A 20,441-nucleotide genomic window follows, 5' to 3' on the forward strand; every position below is an offset into this window, starting at 1 on the left:
AGTAAACAATACTAGCAACACGGGACCTGCTCAGTGAATCCTAGAGACTAAGTGAGGGGGAAGGAGGGACGGTAAGAGAGGGCGGGGACTGACACCCAGAAGCAGGGGCTCGCCACACCCACCCTTCCCCTCCTCCCCAGGGAAGCATTTTTTATCTCCACCCTCAGGGGATGGTTTGTTTGTTTCTTTTTGTCCCATCCTGTCCCCCATCCCCCATCTCCCCCCATAAAGGATGACAGTCAACAACCAAAAGTTCTGGGCTCTACAGCAGTAGTGAGCAAATGCTACCAAATATGTTGGGATTCGAATGAGAGATGCCCTCCCCCAACCCCCACCCACCCACACCGGCTCATGGGTTTGAACACTGGTCCCCAGGTGGTGGCTGTTTGGGGAAGTTGTGGAATCTTTATCATTCATAATCCTGCTGCCATGCCATGCTGTCTCTACTATGACGGCTTCATCCTTATGGAAGCGAAACCAAAACTGATGCCCTTCTTAAGTTGCTTTTGGGCATGGTATTTTATCGCAGCAACAGGAAAGTAACTAATACAGCCTACATCTTAAACCTCTACAACAAGAATTATCCAGGAAAAATCATCAGTACTGCTACTGAGAGACCCTAATGTGAACCCATAGTTGAGGGGGTGTTGGTACCCAGCCAAGGCTTGGTATTGATAGCACTGACTTCAGGTAATCTCTTGGGAGCTGTTGATAGACTCTTGAGATCTAGCTGGCCAGGTTACCCACCAGGAAAGAGCCAGCACTAGGCCTTGAACCTGGGTGGCCTGCCTCCAGAGTCTCTGAGCTAAGCACCTCTTGGCTCATCCATCCAGGAGAGGGGCAGAAAATAGCAATAACTGGTTCCTCAGCTATAGAAGCTTGTTGTCTATCAATATGTAAATGAGGGGACCCAGCAAGTGGTTTATCAGCATGCATCTCTACATTCAGGCCCTGGGACCATTCCCTCTGCAGATGATGAGCATTGGGCCTATGTGCCACAAAGCGTACTACTGTGCATGGAGCGGGAGGTAAAGGGATGGCGTAGTTGACTGGGAAGGCAGAACTGCAAACAAAGATAGCAAGAGAATCTAAATGGCACGTCGTGTGTGGAGGTTGTACACAGTCAACCCAGGGCTGCAGACCAGAGGGCAGGCTGCTACCTCTGCCTAAGTAGACCCTGGAAGGATTCATCTCCAAGGCAGAAGGCAGCATCATTTGAGGTAGGTCAAGAAAAGAAGACATCAGAGACAGGAAGATACATGAAGGAATACACAACACATTAAGGAGACACGAGTGTTCCTCACGGATGCCCGTGGGTTGCTGTTGACATACACATGGATTTCCGGTGATTTATGAGAATAAAAGGTGCATACTGGGAAGTGGAGTGGGAGACAATAAAAGAACCTACAGGGCCAGGTGTGGCCCTATCACCACAGCTCTTGGAAGCAAGCTTGAGGCTAGTCAGGACATACAGTGTAAATCTTCCAGCAATATCACTGATGACTTATTATTTCAGTGACCTAACGGCCACACCTCTGAAGCAGGCAGTTTTGGGGAAGATGTGTTCTGGCAGCTAGGAAGGCTGGCTACATGTTTCCTCTGCTAGGGAGCACCACTGCCCTCAGCCTTGCCTAACACAGAAACTGACATGGTACTTCTCACACATTCCCCATAGTGCAGAAGCTCCACTCCCTTCTAGCCTCTAGCCCTCTGAGAACAGTGCTAACCACACACCAAGTTAAAGCACAATAGCTAACTCTGCCCTACTTGCCCTGCCAGCTACCTGCAGCCACAGCAAGGCTCTAAACCTAAGTAATACACTTGCTTATGCAATCTCAGAAACCCCTGTGAGGTCATTTCCACCCTCCTAGCAAGAGGTGGCAGCCTGGCTGGTGAGAATATGGCTTACAGGGAATGCAGGAGGCTCTCTTACCCCGCCCCCACCCCTCTTTCCCCACTTCCTCCCTCCTTTCTGGGCATCCTCATTCCTACAGTATTGGGCTTCCCGTTTCCTCGGTGATTCAGTGACAGCACCCACAGGCCTCATTTGCAGATCTCCAGGGGAAAGGTGACTGCTCAAGTAGTGTGTGACACGTAATAAACACTCCACAAACATATGGTGAGTTGACAAATGAATTGGAAATTCATTCTCAACAGCCAGCTCTTTGGAGCCCTCAATTGATGCTGTTGAATCTTGTCTCCTCCCTGTCACCACGTCATTAGGTATGAGTCTCAGAGCCACAGGCACAACCCTTTCTGCTGGAGGTACCATGCCTTCCTCCTCTGGGACCATGAGGCTTCCCTATCTTACGGAGGGCACCCGACAGACCCTTTCTCTGTGGCTCCCTCCTTTGGACATCAAGACCTCCTTCCTGGGATTAGCTCATCCACATTTCTCTTGATGCCTTCCAGACTTAACTTCTACCAAGGCGGCTCTTCTCTACCCCTTCTTTGCCTGTGTGGCAGCCAGTGAGGCAGCCCAGGATGGGCCACTCCACTGCCTCAGTCTTGAGAGGCCAGGAGGCTCCACTCCAGCCTAGCCCTGGAACGGCAAGGATGGGGAAAGAGTAACTCACCAGGTCGAATCATACTATGTAATCACTACTTTAAAAAAAAAAAGAAGAGTCAAAAGGAAACACAAAGGACAAAATGCTAGTGGGTAAATCATGGGCTCATCTCAACCTTGAGAACAAAAGGCTAGTGCTCCATCTTTGAGAGCCTCCCTACCTCATCTGGTGCCCAACCAAAGGACAACCATTCCATCCAAGCCAAGGTCTCAGTCCCAGGAAATGACCCAGGTTTTTAGTTTGTTCTCACTATATATGCCAGGAAAGCTATAAATAAGGAGGCGCCTCAGAAACGTACCCCATAGCACCTGCTAGTCTTGTCTGAGGAGTAGGCTTGATGCCTGCCATCCTGGTTGAGGGACATGGTCTCATAGTGGCTGTCCCAACATTAAGCAAGTTGGACCATGCCTGCCAATGAGGCTTAGCTGGTAAGCCAATGCCAAAGAGTAGGGAGTTGTTGGGAGGCTACCACAAACCAGTGAAGGTGGAGAGGGAAAGAGGGAATTCCAGGCATCTGTACAAACGTTGAACAAACATTGGTTCAGAGATTCCTGCCAGGTAACTTCCATAGAAGTCTTCACAGGCCCAAGTCCTTATGCAGGTGCTCTAAATGTCACATATCATCTCCCCCCATTCCCACCCCTGCCTTGGATTTAGTTTCCCTGCATCTCAACAGCAGCTCAGCCCATGGCCTAGAGTTCATACGAAGAAACGTTTGCCGAAGCACAGCTCTGAAACTGTCCCAAAGAGGAGTTCTTGCCCTGAGTTCCACAGGCTCTGGGTGGTGACAATTCAAAACACTATAAAGAGCTCCAGTAGGAACAGCCAGTGGCCTTCCTAGAAACTCATAGGAGGCTTCTGCCATGGTACCCCACAGGCAGGACCCACACCTGACAATTGTCCTTTACTTAGCTGTCAAAGCCCAGATCACCTGTACCCCTTCTCTGATGTCTTAGGGCTGTGACTGGATGGAACCCGTGCAGTAACTGGACAGACTTAGGCCTATGTCAATCCTCCTGAGGGCCATTCCCTCTCTTATTTGCTTATCAGAACCTCAGTTCAGCCTCGGCTGCAAACCAGGCATGGCGTAGTGTGGTTATCGGAAAGGCACATTGAAGGAATAGTGTGCCTTCAGTTGTCAGCAACAAAGAGCCACCAAGTGGCTTCTTACAATGAGTAGAATGTGTCACTACAAGGAGGCCCCAGGTTATCAGTAGGGTAGGAAGAGAACTCAATGGGGAGTGACATCAGTGAACTCAATCCTCCTCAGTGTAGAGGAGGATGATGGGAGGAGTAGTGTCCTGGTCCCAGGAAAGTGATAAGCATGTGCCAATGCTCACAGCTATGAGAAGAGACGGGGCTGGCCAGTGAGGAGGCAAGGAGGCCTGGGAACACTTTATTCTGAGAGGAAAGAAAAGGCATGAGGAGTCAAGTGAAGTGCCTGGTTTTCAAAATGTAAAGAGAAATATAATTATATCTGCAGACACACATGTGTGTACACGTACATAAAATGGATAGATCATATCTAAATGACACTGCAGACTTTCTCTGGGTAGTACCTGGGTCACCATATTATAAAAGTGTGATGTGAGGATGACTTGGTTGTTATCTGCCATGGGTGAGCAGTGCTCACTCCCTCTGCTTTAGTCACTGACACTCCCCTGACCACCTGATCACTTCTTTGTCCCCATAGTCCTTGACATAGAGAAGGCACTGAAGAGAATGCATCTGTCTGGCCTTCTGGCATTTTCCATGACATCACATCTACATAGCACCCTTTGCCTTGAATGCTCCTCCTTTTCCTTCCCCTGGCTCCATTCCCACTCCTTGTATTTCCTGAGTAGGTGTTCCCAGTGCCTGAACTCGGCAGAGCACACACAGACCCACAGCAGACAAGCATACAGCTAACTGTGGCTCATGGTCCAGACCTATACTGTCCCACAACATGGGGACCTTTGTCTATTCTGCATTTGGGCTCTGTGTGAAGGCTCTCCTGTAAGGGCTTACCTGGCAAAGCATCCTATAGCTAGTTGCTAACACATTTTATTTTGCCTTTCCAATCTGAAAGTAAATGGGATTACTAAAGGCCTATACACACACACACACACACACACACACACACACACACATATACACACACACCCCTTCTAAAAAGAAAACAGGCTGTACAAGTTAAGAAATAGGTAAGAAGACAACAGTTACTCTACACTGTGCACTGTGTGTACAGAAAGCGTTAGGGGATGGTGGGAAGGACCAGAGACTCCAGATCAGCATCCGGCACATCCCCTACAAAACTGTGGGATGCTGGGCAACCTAATAAACCTCTCAAAATATGTCTCCTCATTTGCCAACCCATAACCTACCTGACAGCATCAGCCATATGTCACATCTTGAGACACAAAGCCCTGTCTCCTACTCTAATGAACACTGGAGAGAGTCCTTATAAGCCTGCTTGGTGGATTCAGCACACAGGCCTTGTGAAAATTAATGGCACTTAAATCCTTGAGGCTGAACATGGTGCCTGTGTTCCTGAAAACCTGCCTCTAACCTGCCCTGTGCTACAGAAGAAGGGCTTGGGCAACAGCAGCTCTGGGCTGGCCCTACTCTGGGCTTCCAGCTGGACCTAGCCCGTGCATGAAACCAGCAGAAGACAAGATAGGAAGATGAGCATGGCCAGAAAGGAGGCCTTACAATCCATGTAGCTAGCACAGTGGACTGGGGCCAGACAGGGGATAGAACACCCAGAACACATAATCTTCATACGCTGTGCCTAACTGCACATGTGGGTCAGCTGATGATAGGAAATCACTGGGCTCCTGGGGTGGGGTGAGAACCTTCCATATGAACTAAGGCAAAACACAAAAGGGAAAGACACTGATGGTGGTGTGTATGGTTCTCTGGTGAGAACAAAGCAGGATACTTTGTCCTGAAAAGTGGTCAATATGACAGATTCATGCACAGAAAACAGGGCAGATGAAACCCCCTAAAATATTTATAACAATCGAGTGATTTCTGAAAAGAAGCAAGTTTTGCCTGCGCACGCCAGCCCACTCCATCAAAAGAACGCTTTAATAAGGCCACTCCTGCAGGAGGCTCAGCACGGGTGTCACAGCAGGACGCAGTGGTAGTTTCATAAGATATTCATGGCCCTCTCTAGAAAAGAACCTTTGAGGGAAGCAGGAAGCCCTTCTCCTTTGTCAACCTGGCCATTTTCATAACCGGAGAGGTAATAATGAAGCTGATGTAACAGAAGCTTCTGCTGTGTTTGCCTTCAGGGAGAAAGGAGGCAATGGAGAATTGGGGGTGATGAGAATAGTATAATATATTAAACCTGACGTCACACTTAAAGTGATGGCCAAGAGGCTGTGATGTGTGACTTTTAATCCTCTGGGCTCCCAGACTCCCTGGGAGCTGTGGCTCCAGCAGCTGAAAGGTAGGTGGCTTTGTCGTGTCTGAGAGCATCGTCTCAGAGCCCCACTCCTTTCCTTATACATCACAAGCCCAGGCTCAGGCTGGTCTGACTGAGAGCTCCGGGTTCTGCGCTGCCTCCCAGACATCGCCTTGGTTTTCAGTTGCTCGAAAACAGTCTTCATCAACTTCTGTTCGCTTGTTTCTTACCAGTTAACGCTCACTGCACATTTACTGAACAACTGTAGGTCAGAATTTAGGACTTGTGTCCTGTGCAGGGATATGTGGGGAGCAGTGAGGTGGGTAAGGAAAGAAAGCGTGGTCTGACATGGGACACGGATTCCTCCGTAGAGGAATGAGACAATATCACCCTGGGTAGTGGGTGTCAGTGTCTCAGAGGAATTTGTCTGCTTCCATATGCACAGCAGGGTGAGGGTGCATTGGTAGAGTCTCAAGACACAGACAGACCATGGGCACAGGGGAGGCTGTGCCAAGCATGTTTGGGGCTTAAACAGCAAAGAGAACTATGAGCATATGCATGGTGTTGGGAAGGGAAAAATAACGAAGTGCTGTGCCTGTGCCAACATACCCAGTTTGCACAGAGAGAGACTGTGGGTGAGCCCTGTGCCATGAGGACCCCAAGCAAGGTCCATGCACGTCCATTTGGCACAAGCACACCGATGGGTCAGACTGACTTGTGTGGAATTCAAATGGCATGATTGCCATCACTTGCTGTGATGGAAATCATTGTTTTAAACCAGCAGAATCATTGGGTAGTTACTTCTCTATTGAGGATGGGCAAAGACACAGCCTTCTCCCTGGCTCTGCCTGGACTCTGGCTCTACTGGAGACCCTGTCTGTAACTCCAGTCCAAGGGAATCTGACACTCACACAGACATACATGGAGGCAAAACACCAAAGCACATAAAATCCAGTCCGCAGAGCCTACTATACCAGGTAAGGACCTGTCCTGCCGTGCTAGGATACCTTGCTCCAGTGCCCCCACCCATGAAGTCTCCTCTAGCAGGACAGCCTACAACTTTTAGGAATTCTGTTTCAGCAGCCCAGCCTGCATGGCTTTCTGCACCAAGCTAGGGAAGCAGCTTCACACCACCCTGGAACCTCTTATACCAGGTAAGCTACCTGGGCTCCCCCTGTGTCCCACCCACACAGCCAGGAACTTAGCTCCAGTACACAGACTACATGGCCACTTGTGCCAGCTACTCCCCAGAAACGGCACTCTATGAACCAGACACATTCTGACTCTCAGAGGAAGGATTAAGGGTAGAACTTGCAGCTTTCAAATATAAGCCCCACAGAGGAAAAGCATATCTCAAGACTATTAAGTCTTGATGCCATTCTGAAAACTGTAAGTGTCTGTACTGAAAGAAGAAACATGGAGTCAGATCTCTGACAGGAGCTGTGAGGGGCCTACAGGCCACCCTGGAAGCCTGGAAATGGTTTGTTATTGTTGTTAATTTATAAAAGACACAGAGGTTCCAAGATGGCGGCACCTATCATGTACTGTATCTGATCTACTGCACGGAGAGCAGGGACAGGATTGGGAGTCACAGACTGTTAAGAACTGGAGAACACTACTGAAGGACACCAGAAGCTAACACCCAAGAGCAGAAACAGCAAGATGACTAAAGGACAGCATAAAAATGCAAACAACAAAAACCAAAACAACTCCACAACTCCAGATCCCAGCTATCCCAAAGAAAGCAACCCTGAGAACTCAAACACAATCGAAATACAAGAAAATGACCTCAAATCCTTAGTAATGAAGATGATAATGAAGGAAATTAATAGAATCCATAATCAAATGCAAGAAGACGCAGCCAAAAAGGTGGGAGACATAAAAAAGGCCTATAGAGAGGCACTGGGAAAAATGCAGGAAAATACAAACAATGAGATGAAGGAAATCAATAAAACAGTTCAATTTCTGAAGGCCTATAAAGAGGCAATGGAAGAAACTCGGGAATATACAAACAATCATATGAAAGAAATCAATAAAACAGGATCTGAAGATGAAAATGGATACAATGATAAAGACACAGCAGAAGAAAAACGGGAACAAGATAACTTGGAGAGGAAGGCAAGCAACAAAGAGGCAAGCTTCTCTAACAGAATCCAAGAGGTAGACGAACAAATCTCAGGGCTAGAACATACCATTGTAGATCTTGGGGCAATCATTACAGAAAACACTAAATCTGAAAAATAAAACATCCAAGAAATCAAGGACACCATGAAAAGAAGAAACCTGAGGATAACAGGCATTGAAGAAAGAGAAGATGCCAGACTCCAAGTCCCAGAAAATATTTTCAACAAAATCATAGAAGATGATTTCCCCAATTTAAAGAAGGAGATGTTTATCAACATACAAGAGGCCTACAGAACATCAAATAGAATAGACCAGAAAAGAAAAACTTCCTGCCACTTAATAACCTAGACACAAAATATACAGAAAAAAGAAAAAATATTAAAAGCAGCAAGAGAAAAAGGCCAAGTAACATACAATGGCAAACCTATCAGAATTACACCCAACTTCTCAGCAGAGACCATAAAAGCCAGAAGGGCCTAGACAGAGGTCCTGAAAACCCTAAGAGACCACAGATGCCAGGACAGACTATTATACCTGGCAAAACTATCAATAATCATTGACAGAGACAACAAAATATTCCAAAACAAAGAAAATTTCAAACAGAACCTATCCACACATCCGGCTTTACAGAAGTTACTAGAAGGAAAACTTCACCCCAAAGGGACAAGCTACAACCAATATTACACAGAAAATAGATAACTACATCATCACAAAAGCACAACCACACAAACTCTCTACTGTAACCAACATCAAAATTAAGGGACTTAAAGTCACTGGTCATTAATACCTCTCAACATCAATGCTCTTAATTCTCCAATAAAAAGACACAGACTAACTGAATGGATGCTGTGGGGCACCATAAAAAAGACCTAACATTTGGATTAAGGCATGGGAGAAATATACCATATCAAAATCATAGGAAATATTTTCAATAATATCATAGAAGAAAAATTTCCAAACCTAGAAAAAAAGATGCCCATCCAGGTACAAACATCTCTCAGAACACTAAATAGATAGGCTCAGAAAAGAAATTCCCTACACCATACTATACTTAAAACATAGACTAAAGAAAAGTATATTGAAAGCTGCAAGAGTAGAAAGCCAAGAATAACAAGTCATTACTGGGCAGAAATTGTGTAAAGCATGGGTGCCTGCAAAGATGTTTTTCAAGTCTAAATGACCTGACTTGCCATAGTCAGAAGCACTAACTATTATACTCAGCAAAATTATCTATAAAAATTGAAGAATAAAAGCTTTGCATGATAAAAACAGATTAAAGGAATTTATGACTCCCAAGCTATCTTTACATAGGATATTTTAAGAAATACTTCAGTCTAAAGAGAAGGACAAACACACCAAACAGGTCACAGGGAATAACAAATAATTTCAGGGCATTTAATCAAAAGTTGTGTAAGAAAAAAAAAATCATCCAATGACAGGATCTTGTATACATCTTCCAACAACATCTCTATATAAATGACTTCAGTTCCCCCAATAAAAATACACTGGGCATCAGATCAGATTGGATTAGAAACATGATCGACCTTTCTATTGCCTCCTAGGAATACATCTCACCATGAGTGACAGATACCATTGGATAAAAGTATTTGAAGAAAATAGGACTAGAACACACGTGTAGCTAGTCTAATATCTAGCAAAACCTAGCAGGAAGAGGTACAGAAAACATACTTCATACTATTAAAGGAAAATGATGACAATGGAGAATTACAATAATAAATACTAAATGTACAATACTAAACACAGATGTAGCCAATTTTCATTAAAGAAATACTACTAACTGTAAAACCACAGGGCTCAGAGGCTTATAAGTCAGATCTGACCTGAAAGCCTCCTTCCTGATGACTAGCTTTCATAGTGCCAGAAGGCACCATGCAAACTTCCAAAGGGATAAAGCAACCAACAGTCCTACCCAGGTATGACACCTATAAACCATAACAACAAAGATCACAGCACAAAAACCCTAGGTGTGTAGTAGTGACACACACATACCTTGGAGGCCACTAACAGCTCTCTAATTGGACTTGACACCTGCTCAACAGGAGGAAACTCATGCCTGGTACTGGAAACTGGAAACCTAGCCAACTGCCCAAGGCTGGTGATGTCATGGATTTTGGAGGAGAATCTTCAGCAGACACTTTAGTAAACCAGTATAATCCTAACTACAGTCTAAATATGTGTCCTTACGCCTGCAGATAAGAGTAGTTCTCATCCCTCACCAAAGACACTTTTTTTTTAAACAAAAGATGGAGACCATTACAGAAAATAACAACCAGTCAAAATGCAGAATTGTGGAGCCCACTCCCAAATGATACATCTACAATAAAATTCCTACACCTAAAAAACACCGAAGAAGAGTGGGTGTAAAGATTTTTTTTTAATTTTTAATTACTTATTTATTTTGGTTTTTTTGACACAAGGTTTCTATTTGTAGCTTTGACTGTCCAGGACTCGCTTTGTAGAGCAAGCTGTACTCGAACTCACAGCGATCCGCCTGCCTCTGCCTCCCGAGTGCTGGGATGAAAGGCGTGCACCACCACGCCTGGCTCGGGTGTAAAGATTTTTAACAGCCAAAGGATCAGAGAGTTTGTTGTGAGACTGTGCATCCTAGTAATGTCAAAGGCTACGCCTATAAAGTCTCACCAGCTTAACTGTACAAACATAACCTGAACAAGGACAACAACAACAGACAAGCTAATGTGGAAGGGGAAAGGGAAGAGGAAAAGCCTCCACCCTGCACAAAGAACAAGAAACAAGTAAGGAATGCTGACAGCAAGAGAAATAGTCTTCCCTGGGGGAAAGCACACCACCTGGTCACCCAATACCAAGTGGTCAGTCCTGAAAACAAATATATGAGTAACACGTATGTATTTACTTAGGAATCACACACACACACACACACACACACACACACACACACACACACCCCACACGGGACCATAAATTTGAAAGAGAACAAGAAAGTATATATGAGAGAGTTTGGAGGGAGAAAAGGATGGGATAAGTGATGTAATTATATGATAATCTCAAAATGTAAAAGAAAAATATTTAAATCTATATGGAAACCACCCAAGTAAAAATAAAGAGGGGACTGTAGAACGTGAGTGACATGGAAGAGCAGTGGAAATAGCTTGGGTTAAAAGTCTCAGATGGGGAAAAACAGGCAGTATGTGGAAAATCCTTATAGAGACCCGGTAGTTTACAATTAAAAATAAGATATGAAAGGGGAGTGTGATCAGAAGTACCTTGTATAGGTGGACAATACTGTTCCAAGAAGGCATGGGTTATTACGTGAAAATCTAAGTGCTCACCCCAGGATACCTCCCTATAGGCTCTTATCAGGAAGGCCTCAGGGGCATCCAAAACAACCCAAGCCACTGTCCTTGCTCTTGATTGCACACCATCACTTCATGGTAAGAACCTATTGCTGAAGACACCACCAACCACTTTGGTTGCAAAATTTAAAAAAAAAAATCTGTCTCAAACTGACCAGTAAACTCTCTCCTTCTTAACTGGTTTTCATGGTGCTGAAAGGTTCTGTTTAGGCTTTTGGGGGGGGGAGGGGTGGGGGGGGAAGATATCAATGGTCTTGCCAGCACTGGACTCTAAAGAAGCAATACAAACCTAACAAATGAGTGTAACCACTAGAACACTAATGGTATAAGAGTTATAGGAGTAACCAATCACTTCGTGATTGTATTTGAGGCCTGCTCCACAGAAAGGATTTATAGTCTGGTACTATAAACCCGGTAAAAAGCTTCTGACTGGTGAGACCACAGGCCTCAGATAACCTACAGGTGTTGCTTTGATAAATGGTCAGGTAGTCTCATTTCTTACAGTTATACCCACAGACATATTCTGTTCTCAGCCTTGTAGGAGAAGCTTCTTTCAACAGTGGGTAGTGGGTAACACAGGTTCATCACTGGTCTGAGTGCTGAAAATAAATCATTATGAGTGCTTAGCTATAGATGGGTAATCAAATCAGGGAACATGACAAAAACGTAGGCAGAAAGAATGTAGGGAACGGAAGATGGGGATGAGAGATAATAAGCACTGTCTTATGGGTACGGCATGACTGATGCGTACATCAACTCACATCAGTTGTGGCTGTCTCCACAAGACCTGTACAAGATTGAGCCAATTAAAATGTCAGCATGGATAAATGACGAGCTGCTGGGGTTCAACCCCTAGCAGAAGAGCATTTGGTATTTGATAGACGAGGGAATGAGAGTCACTTTTCCCTGGGGATGTGGTGGCCTCTGGTAGGTTGATCATGCTACAGTGGATGACTCCATACCCATTCTCATGGGATCAGCACTAACTGGACCCAGTACGGTTATCATCATCATCATCATCATCAACAACAACAACAACAATAACAACATTTTTTTAAAGTACATCAAGTCAAAAGGACGATAGGTCAGTGGATCTCAAGGGCAGTTGAAGAGAGGTAGTGGGGGTAATAACAGTCAAAATACATTAAATACATGTATGAATATTTTAAAGAATAAAAATATTTTTCAAAAGAAGCAATACTAAATGCACATTATCTAGGAAGTAAAGACTAGAGCCTTCTTGAATTCCAGACTTACAGAGACCAACAGCACATTTGTATGGCAACTCTGAGAACTAAACCACATTAGTTACCTACAACCACAGGAAGCCAACTACTTCTGCACCATCACATGGACAAATACATTTTCCTACCAAAAAAAAAAAAAACCGTAAGAGCTTGGTGGGAAGGTCCTGTTTGTCCTGTACCGTTTGTACAAAGAAGGAATCAAGAGGTGCTGGGGCGAAGCCCTGGGCAATGAATGCACTTTGACCACTGAGGAATGCAGACCCTAATGGCTACATGCCAACAGAAAGGCCCAGGTCCAGGACCAGCCAAAACACAGGTAAAGCTGGATTTCTGCCAGGTTTCTAAAGAACAACTCCAAAACCTCACCATCCTTAGAGAACAAGCAGCACTTGACATGACCGGAAATGCCTGTCCACATATTTGTCACGGTCCTCATCGGGATCCTGAGAGTCCAAGTGAGCAGCTGAAGGGCCCACGTTCTCTTCAACCTCTTAGCACCTTACCAGACTCAAGGAAAGTCTCTGCTCAGTCACTGGGGTCCGTTCCTTGCAGACTATCTTCTGAGCAGGAAAGGCCACTGGTAGCCACTAATAGCCTTGGGTGACAGGGTCAGGGAAGAACACCAAAAAGAACTTGATCCAAGACAACTCCTTGCTCTGGCAATCTGAGGGTTGGCCCTGACAGGATGTGGCTGGTGAAAGCTGCCTGTTTCACCTGTAGTGGTGTCAGCTGGGGACTTGGATAACCATGGTTGGCAGATCACAGTTTTAAGAAAAGGAGCCAGTGATTTAAAAAAGGCAGGTCAGGCAATCAGAGACACTGAAAACCTGGCAGGATGGCTCTCCAGCTTTACTCCTGCCTATAGCCTTGCTCTTGTGTGTGTGTGTGTGTGTGTGTGTGTGTGTGTGTGTGTGTGTGTGTGTGTACACACATACACTCACACACCTAATACACAAGCTTCTCCCAGATCCCTTCCCTTTTCCCAAGACAACTTGCAAATAGGTTTAGAAGGCATGGTCAAGAGACTTCTTTTCATTGAGCCTCTTCCAAATAGTCAAATCCCATGCCATGCTAGAGGCACAGGAACTAAGAGTCCCCAGGAGGCCCAGGTGGGCCCAGCTGTGCTGCAGCAAGATGAAGCAAGATGATGACCACAGGGCTAGGGTAACATCAAGGCCAGGGCAAAAAGGAGAGAATCCGTACAGTATACCCCTGCAGCCAGCAAGCCTGTGGGACACAGGGCTGTCATTTGAAATGAGCTCAGGAAACCCAAGCTAATTTTAGCCACAGCCCAAGAAAACCGTGATCAAGATGACAGAATGCACAAGAGACTCAGCATATGATCAAGCAGAACAGGAGCCCAGAGGCTGATTCCCCAGAGCCGCAGAAACCATACTCTGTAGGAGAGCTACACCTACAACTCCAGTCTCATTTCTGCATAATGGTGGGCACTTACAATCCCAGTGCTGGGGGAGGTGGAGACAGGTGGATCTCTGGGTAAGCTAGCCTACCCAATGAGAGACACTGTCTCAAAACGGGGGGAAGGGTAAGGGAGGGGAGGGCGGAGAAAAAGTCCTCTTAACTGGGCTCATCAGAACTGCCTGTGGGCTTCTCAAAAGATTCAATTCTGGAGCCCGAGTGTGGTGGCACACACTCGGGATGCAGTGGTAGGCAGATCACTGTGAGTTCAAGGCCAGTCTGATTGATAAAGCAAGTCTAGGACAGCCAAGGCTACATAAAGAAATCCTGTCTCAAAACAAAAAGAAAAAAAGAAAAAAATCGATTTTGTTTGACTCTACCAGCTCCTCTCCCCACACCATAAGACTGTATTCCTGGGTCCTACATCTTATTCAGAATTCTGAAGGTGAACTTCACAAGACCAGGGAACATTGAGTTTGGAGGCAGCAGGCAGAGATGAGTGACACACAATGGTGCCTTGGCTGCTGCACAGGCTTTAGCCATGTGTACATTCAGCCCTGGTCTAGGCACCATGGCAGATGCCCAAGGAAGAGAAGACCTTTTCGCAGCCTTGCGTGAGATGGGACCTAAACTGGACCTGCAAAGTAGACATTAGGGCAACTCTGGACTTAAGTGAACATTCCTCAACTCACAGTATGGTATGATTTCATTCCCTTATTCATGAGAAAAACAAGCATAGCCAGGCCTAAGCTGAAAGTGATGAATGAAGCAGGTACTGTGCCTGCTCCTTCCTTCGTTAGCACTTGCCTGATCTGCAAAGCTTTAGAGGTAATTAATACAATAGAGAGCATTCTTCCAGAAAATGATTTTAAATAGAGTTTTTTTGCTTCTCATATTTTCATCTGCACACAGCTCTACTGCAGTGCCTTCATCCACCCATCCTTTCCTCACCTATCCATCCATCCATCCATCCATCCAACCATCCATCCATCCAACCATCCATCCAACATCTACCCACCCGTACTTACATATGTCTACTCACCCACCTATTACCCATGCACTCACATACACTGTATCTACCCACCCACCTACTCACCCATCCACCCATCCATACATTCGTCCATTCATACACCTACTCACCCACCCATCCATCTACTCACCCACCCGTCCATCTACTCACCCACCCGTCCATACCCCCATCTACCCACACATCCATTGGTCTACCCATCCATCCCCCTATCTAGTCATCTATCCACTTAGCCTCCATATCTAAAGACTCATCTACCATCTACCCATCCATGCCTCTGGTCAAATACAATGTATGGGATACATACTATCAAGTTTTATAGAAGATCCTGAGAACAACTAGATGAAAGGGGGGGGGGGTGGGTGAAGAGGGGCAGTAAAAGAATAAATTCAAATTACTATGTCAAAAGTTGAAAGGTCATCAAGGAAAGTTTGCACTGAGCACATACCCTTGGGCCATGCCTGGCAGGACCAAGAGGACATCCCTATGTCACAGGGATATCTTGAAGAAAAGTGAAGAAAGGGCACATAGCAAGAAGAATGTAGTGGCTCCAAGGGCAGAATCCTAAGCAAGACTCCTAGGACTACGAAGAACTGGTGCTGCCAACAACTGAGTGGCAGTGTTGGCCCTGCTGCACCTCAGGTGGAGAGGAGTGTGCTGGGAGACAGGGCCAAGGAAGGAAAGTGGAAAGGATACTGGAAGCCTAGATGTGGGAGGCATGAAGTCTGGGTGTGAGGGCATGAAGATTTAGTGTGGGAGGATGAAGCCTGGGTTTGGGAGTACAGAGACTAGGTATAGGAGCATAGAGAGTAGGCTTAGGAGCACAATGATTGGATGTGGGAGCACAAAGGTTGGGTGTGGGACTAAAGGGTTGTGTGAGGGAATACAAGGTTGTGCGTGGGAGCACAAAGATTGGATTGGGGAGTACGGAGTTTGGATGTGGTAGCATGAAGCCTGGGTTGGGAGCACAAAGACTGCACAAGGGAGCACAGGCTCTACTGCTAAGTCATAGGGAGAAACAGATCTTCAGTAGAAGGTGCCTGGGTGAAGGAGGACAGACAACAGACTTACTACCAGGACCTGGGAGAGTGGCAGAGCCCAGCCAGGGCAGGAGCTGCTACAGCAGGTACAGATATGGCAGACAGAATTCAGAGGATTTTCCTAGGTTTTCCTGCCAAAGTCATAGTCATGAGCACACTGGGGACTCATCCTTAGAGGCAAAGCTGTGCCTATCTTATTACAGGCCTGAGATCTCTGAGTGAGGATGTCTAACCCTTCCAGAAGGCTGCCTCTGCTGAGCTCTGGACCCTTCCAGCAGAGGCAACTCTCCTGTCTGGCTCTCTTAAAGTGTCTCCTATGACCTCTGCCCTTAGGAGAACCATTCTCCTTACTATAGCTAAACATAGCAGAGGTGACAGGATGTCAGTGCCTGGACAAACACCCACCTCACAGGAGTTTCTCTCCTGCAACTGTAATAGAGTAAACTGAGCCCCTGGGAGGGCCCAACATGGCAGACTCCACAGAAAGCATCAAGTCAAAAGCCATCTTCAGCAGACAGCAGCTAGCAACTAAGGCTTTTACGTCGAGGACTGAAAGGAACAAGATGGTACCAGCCACACAGGAAAGCTGGAAGCACTGTCCTGGGCTAGGCTTTGGATACACGCATGGCCCTGAAACACCTCAATGACAGCCCTGTGAGATGTGGACTCAGGACAGAGCTGAGGAGCAACCCATAAATTGGCAGGAGCAGACCTATTTCTCTGAGTGTGAGGTCCGTGCTAACTTCAGCAAAGCTGTAGATGGCTAATGTGCTTAGTAGGATTAGTAAGTATCTCAGATCTGAGGGAGTCCCGAGAAGTTCCAAGACCTGCTCTGTCCTGGCTTCTGAGGCTGTAACAGGGAGCTAGTCTGAAACCCATGACAGAGCCAAACACAGTGATATTTGCCCAGAGCATATACTGGATGTTTGCGGAGTGTGAACAAGGAGAGGTTCTCCTGAGCCCTTTAAGTCTTCCCTTTCATTCTGTGGATTAAGCATGACTCATACACACAACTGTCAATGGACCACCTCCCTGGGGGAGGTCAAGGCTTCAGTGTCAAAGCCACTGCAGCTGAATCTTCTGTAAAAACTTGACCCTCCATCCAGACTTGCCTATCCAGAAACAGCCCACCTTGCAGCTGGCTCCCACCTCTCCCACCACAGCCACTCTGTCCTTTGGAGATGTACTTCAAAGCCGAGTAACAGCACCCATGGCCATGGTGGCAGTCTGAAACCCCAACTCCAGCCTAAGCTCAGGGCCGCCCGCACTGGCCTCCTGCTGCCACGCCTGCCCTCTTCCACTTAATCTCCAAACTCCAGCCAAAACAGCTATTTTCTTAAGTGAAATTGCAAATTTTAGTCCTACTTAAAACCTTCCCTGGCATCCACTGCCTCTTGATCAAATGAAGTCGCTTGACCCCTGAGCATCCTGAGTCAGCAGGTCCGCGGCTCTGGGTGAGCTAAGTCCACTTCCTCATCTCTCCCTGTAAACAGCCGCAGCCCCTCTGGGCCAGGAACTTCCAAGACCTGGGACACAGTGTCTCTTATGTTGGCTAAAATATCCCTCATTCTTGTGCATCTCAGCTTTAGCATCAATCCCTGTAAAGAGGCCTTTCCTACGTGACACCCCTTTCTTCACTGTGCACAGCAAGATTATGAAGATCCCCTCTCTAAGCAGAAAATTACATATTCATTTGTTACTTATATTGATGTTTTCCCAATCAGACTGTCAGCTGCCCAAGAATCTAAGTGGTGGGTGGCCACCTGCAGCATGCTCTACAGTAAAGCTAGTACAAAGTCTGCTCCCCAAGAGCCCTGAAAACAGCTTCACAGGATGGGTCCCCTTCAGCTCCCAGGAGGAATGTAGGTGGAGTTCCCTAAGGGAGATTAGAAGACATGGGTAGCAGCCCCCAACCTAACTTCTTCCCTCAGACAGACCTGCTGCACTCTGGTCGGGCCCTCTCCAGGACATGGGCATCCTCAAGATGGAGGAATGAGAAAGCCAGCCATCCTCATGTTGCTCTGTGGATTTCCCAGACGTTCACACCCATTCTGTTTGAGGTCTTTGAAACCACTGTGACCAAGGACCACAGACTCACTGATGTAACTCTCACAGTTCTAGAGGTCAGAAGTGCTGAGACCAGGGTGGTCTCGGGGCTGCCTTCCTTCTGGGTGCTTCAGAGGAGATTTGGCCTTCTGGTTGTTCTGGCTTCTAGGAGCTCTGACATATTCTGTGGCTGGGCTCCCTCTTTCGCCCTCTTCACTCCACCTGTGCCCTTCACTGCCATGTCACCTGCTGTCTGTGACTGCTGTGCCTCTCTGATAACCCCTGTGCCTCTCTCTCTCTCTGACAACCCAGGTGATCATTTCACCCCACCTGGATAATCCAGGATCAGTTCCTTGTCCTGGGGTCCTGAACTAAGCCACATCACCCAAGTGTGTGGGAGGCCATATATTCACAGCATCCGGGGATGATATCCCCTTTGGAAGGATGCTCTGCACAATGCAGCTCACTCACTTGGCCAAAGGGTGTCCTATGGATTGATCCTGACATCACAGGGGAGGGAGCCCTCAAGCCCTCTGCTAAATGAGACATCATTTGGGAGGGCAGTCTGCCACGCCTGGTGACAGTACTTATGGGCTGAGCACTTGGAGTAGGGCCTCACTGCAAGCCAAATGGGTGGCCCTGAGTAAGTCATGGGTGCTGTTTGCACATCTTAGAAGCAGGCTTATGTTCTCCTCACTGCCTCCTCCAAGGGCTAGGGCATGGTTCTCCACCTTCCTTATGCTGTGATCCTTTAATACAACCACTCATATTGTAGTGACCCCCAACCGTAAGATTACTTTTACTGCTACTTCAAAACTGTAATTTTGCTACTGTTATGAATCATAATGTAAATATGTGATATGCAGGATGACTGATATGTGACTTCCAAAGGAGTCATGACCCACAGGTTGAGAGTCACTGGGGTAGAGCGATGGGGAGCAGTAGAGTGAGCTAAGGCCACACGGGCATGGTGTATGACACAGCAGTGGGTGTGACTATATGGCAGGCCACTCAGGCCCAAAGGAGATGACCAAAGGAAACTGGGGAGGGAGAGGGGGTACCCAGAAGCTGGGCTAGAAGCTGTTTGGGGCCCAGAGGGATGGGTTTCTGGAGTCTGGGACCCTGTTGCAGAAGACACCAGCAAGTAAGGAAAGAAGGAAAGAACACACAGGCTGGCAGTGCTGGGAGACTCCAGGCGTGGTTCATGTGGAAGAAGGCACGGCTCCTTCAAACGGAGCCTTGTCTGTAGCTTCAGAAGGCCTGACAGCGCGCACGTATGAGTAAGGCTGAGGGCAACAGGAAGTGGGGTGAGGGCCTGAACGGATGGTGGCTTTCCAGATGAGCATATCTGTTAGACGCCATCTTCTTTATACAATGAAACTGGGTTCTGGAGGCAGTGCCAAGGGCTCTTGGTCACAATGCAGAAATGGGGCAATATGGAGAGAAAAGACAGCCTCTTTAGGCTGTCCTTGGGGTCTGTATTAGGGTTCAAATGAAGGGAGAAACAGCCGATGGTGGGCTCCTCTGACACCCTTGACTAAGACGGTCTGCGGACATCAGACCCATGAGAAGAAACGGCTCCGTTGAAGAACTGGCTTCACCAGCAGCCAGGTTACAAAGCAGCCAAATGGCTAGCCAGCCCCATCTCCACCCACATCTAGGATCCCTCTCAGCAGAAGGGGATCCACACTAACATCATGACATTTGCACAAACGTGATACTTCAACACGCACAAAGGCTTCAAGATAGGGTCCAATTTAGTCTGCGGTTGAATACTAGGAGCACAATGATCCTAAAATTAAATGACATCATCTGTCAAAACAGTGGCTTTCTCATTTGAATTAAGGCACTGTGGGGTTGTATATGGAAAAGAAACATTTAATTAGGACAGTGTTTTCTGCCAGAGCAGACTCTGGGAAAAGCAGCCAGCCAGTCTGGCCAGCTTTGCTGGGGTTCTCTACCAGCCATCAATACCAAGGACATGGAGGGGAGTCCTGGTCACCTAAGAGTGTACCACTGGGAACCTACTTCATATGTGCAGTGGCAACCCTGGCTCTTTGGGTGACAGCTAACATGTCATACCACCAGGGATCACAAGACCTAACATTCACAAGGTATTTCCCAAGGGGGTGCTAGATGCCGGTCCAGGTCCCTTGACACAACAGGGCAAGATGGGTCTCAACCTTTCAGCAGCCACAGCCACACCTCCATGAAATCAGCATTTGGACTT

At 46.8% G+C, this 20,441-nt stretch overlaps 1 protein-coding gene across 1 annotated transcript in view; it reads right to left on the bottom strand.

Annotated features, from left to right (window-relative positions):
* The window catches only part of TRAPPC9 (trafficking protein particle complex subunit 9), a 445,876-nt gene that overhangs the window by 222,176 nt on the left and 203,259 nt on the right, over window positions 1–20,441 (bottom strand). The window lies entirely within an intron of this gene.

This window comes from Acomys minous, assembly GCF_964271855.1.
Source record: "Acomys minous genome assembly, chromosome: 12".
NCBI classification, from domain to species: domain Eukaryota; kingdom Metazoa; phylum Chordata; class Mammalia; order Rodentia; family Muridae; genus Acomys; species Acomys minous.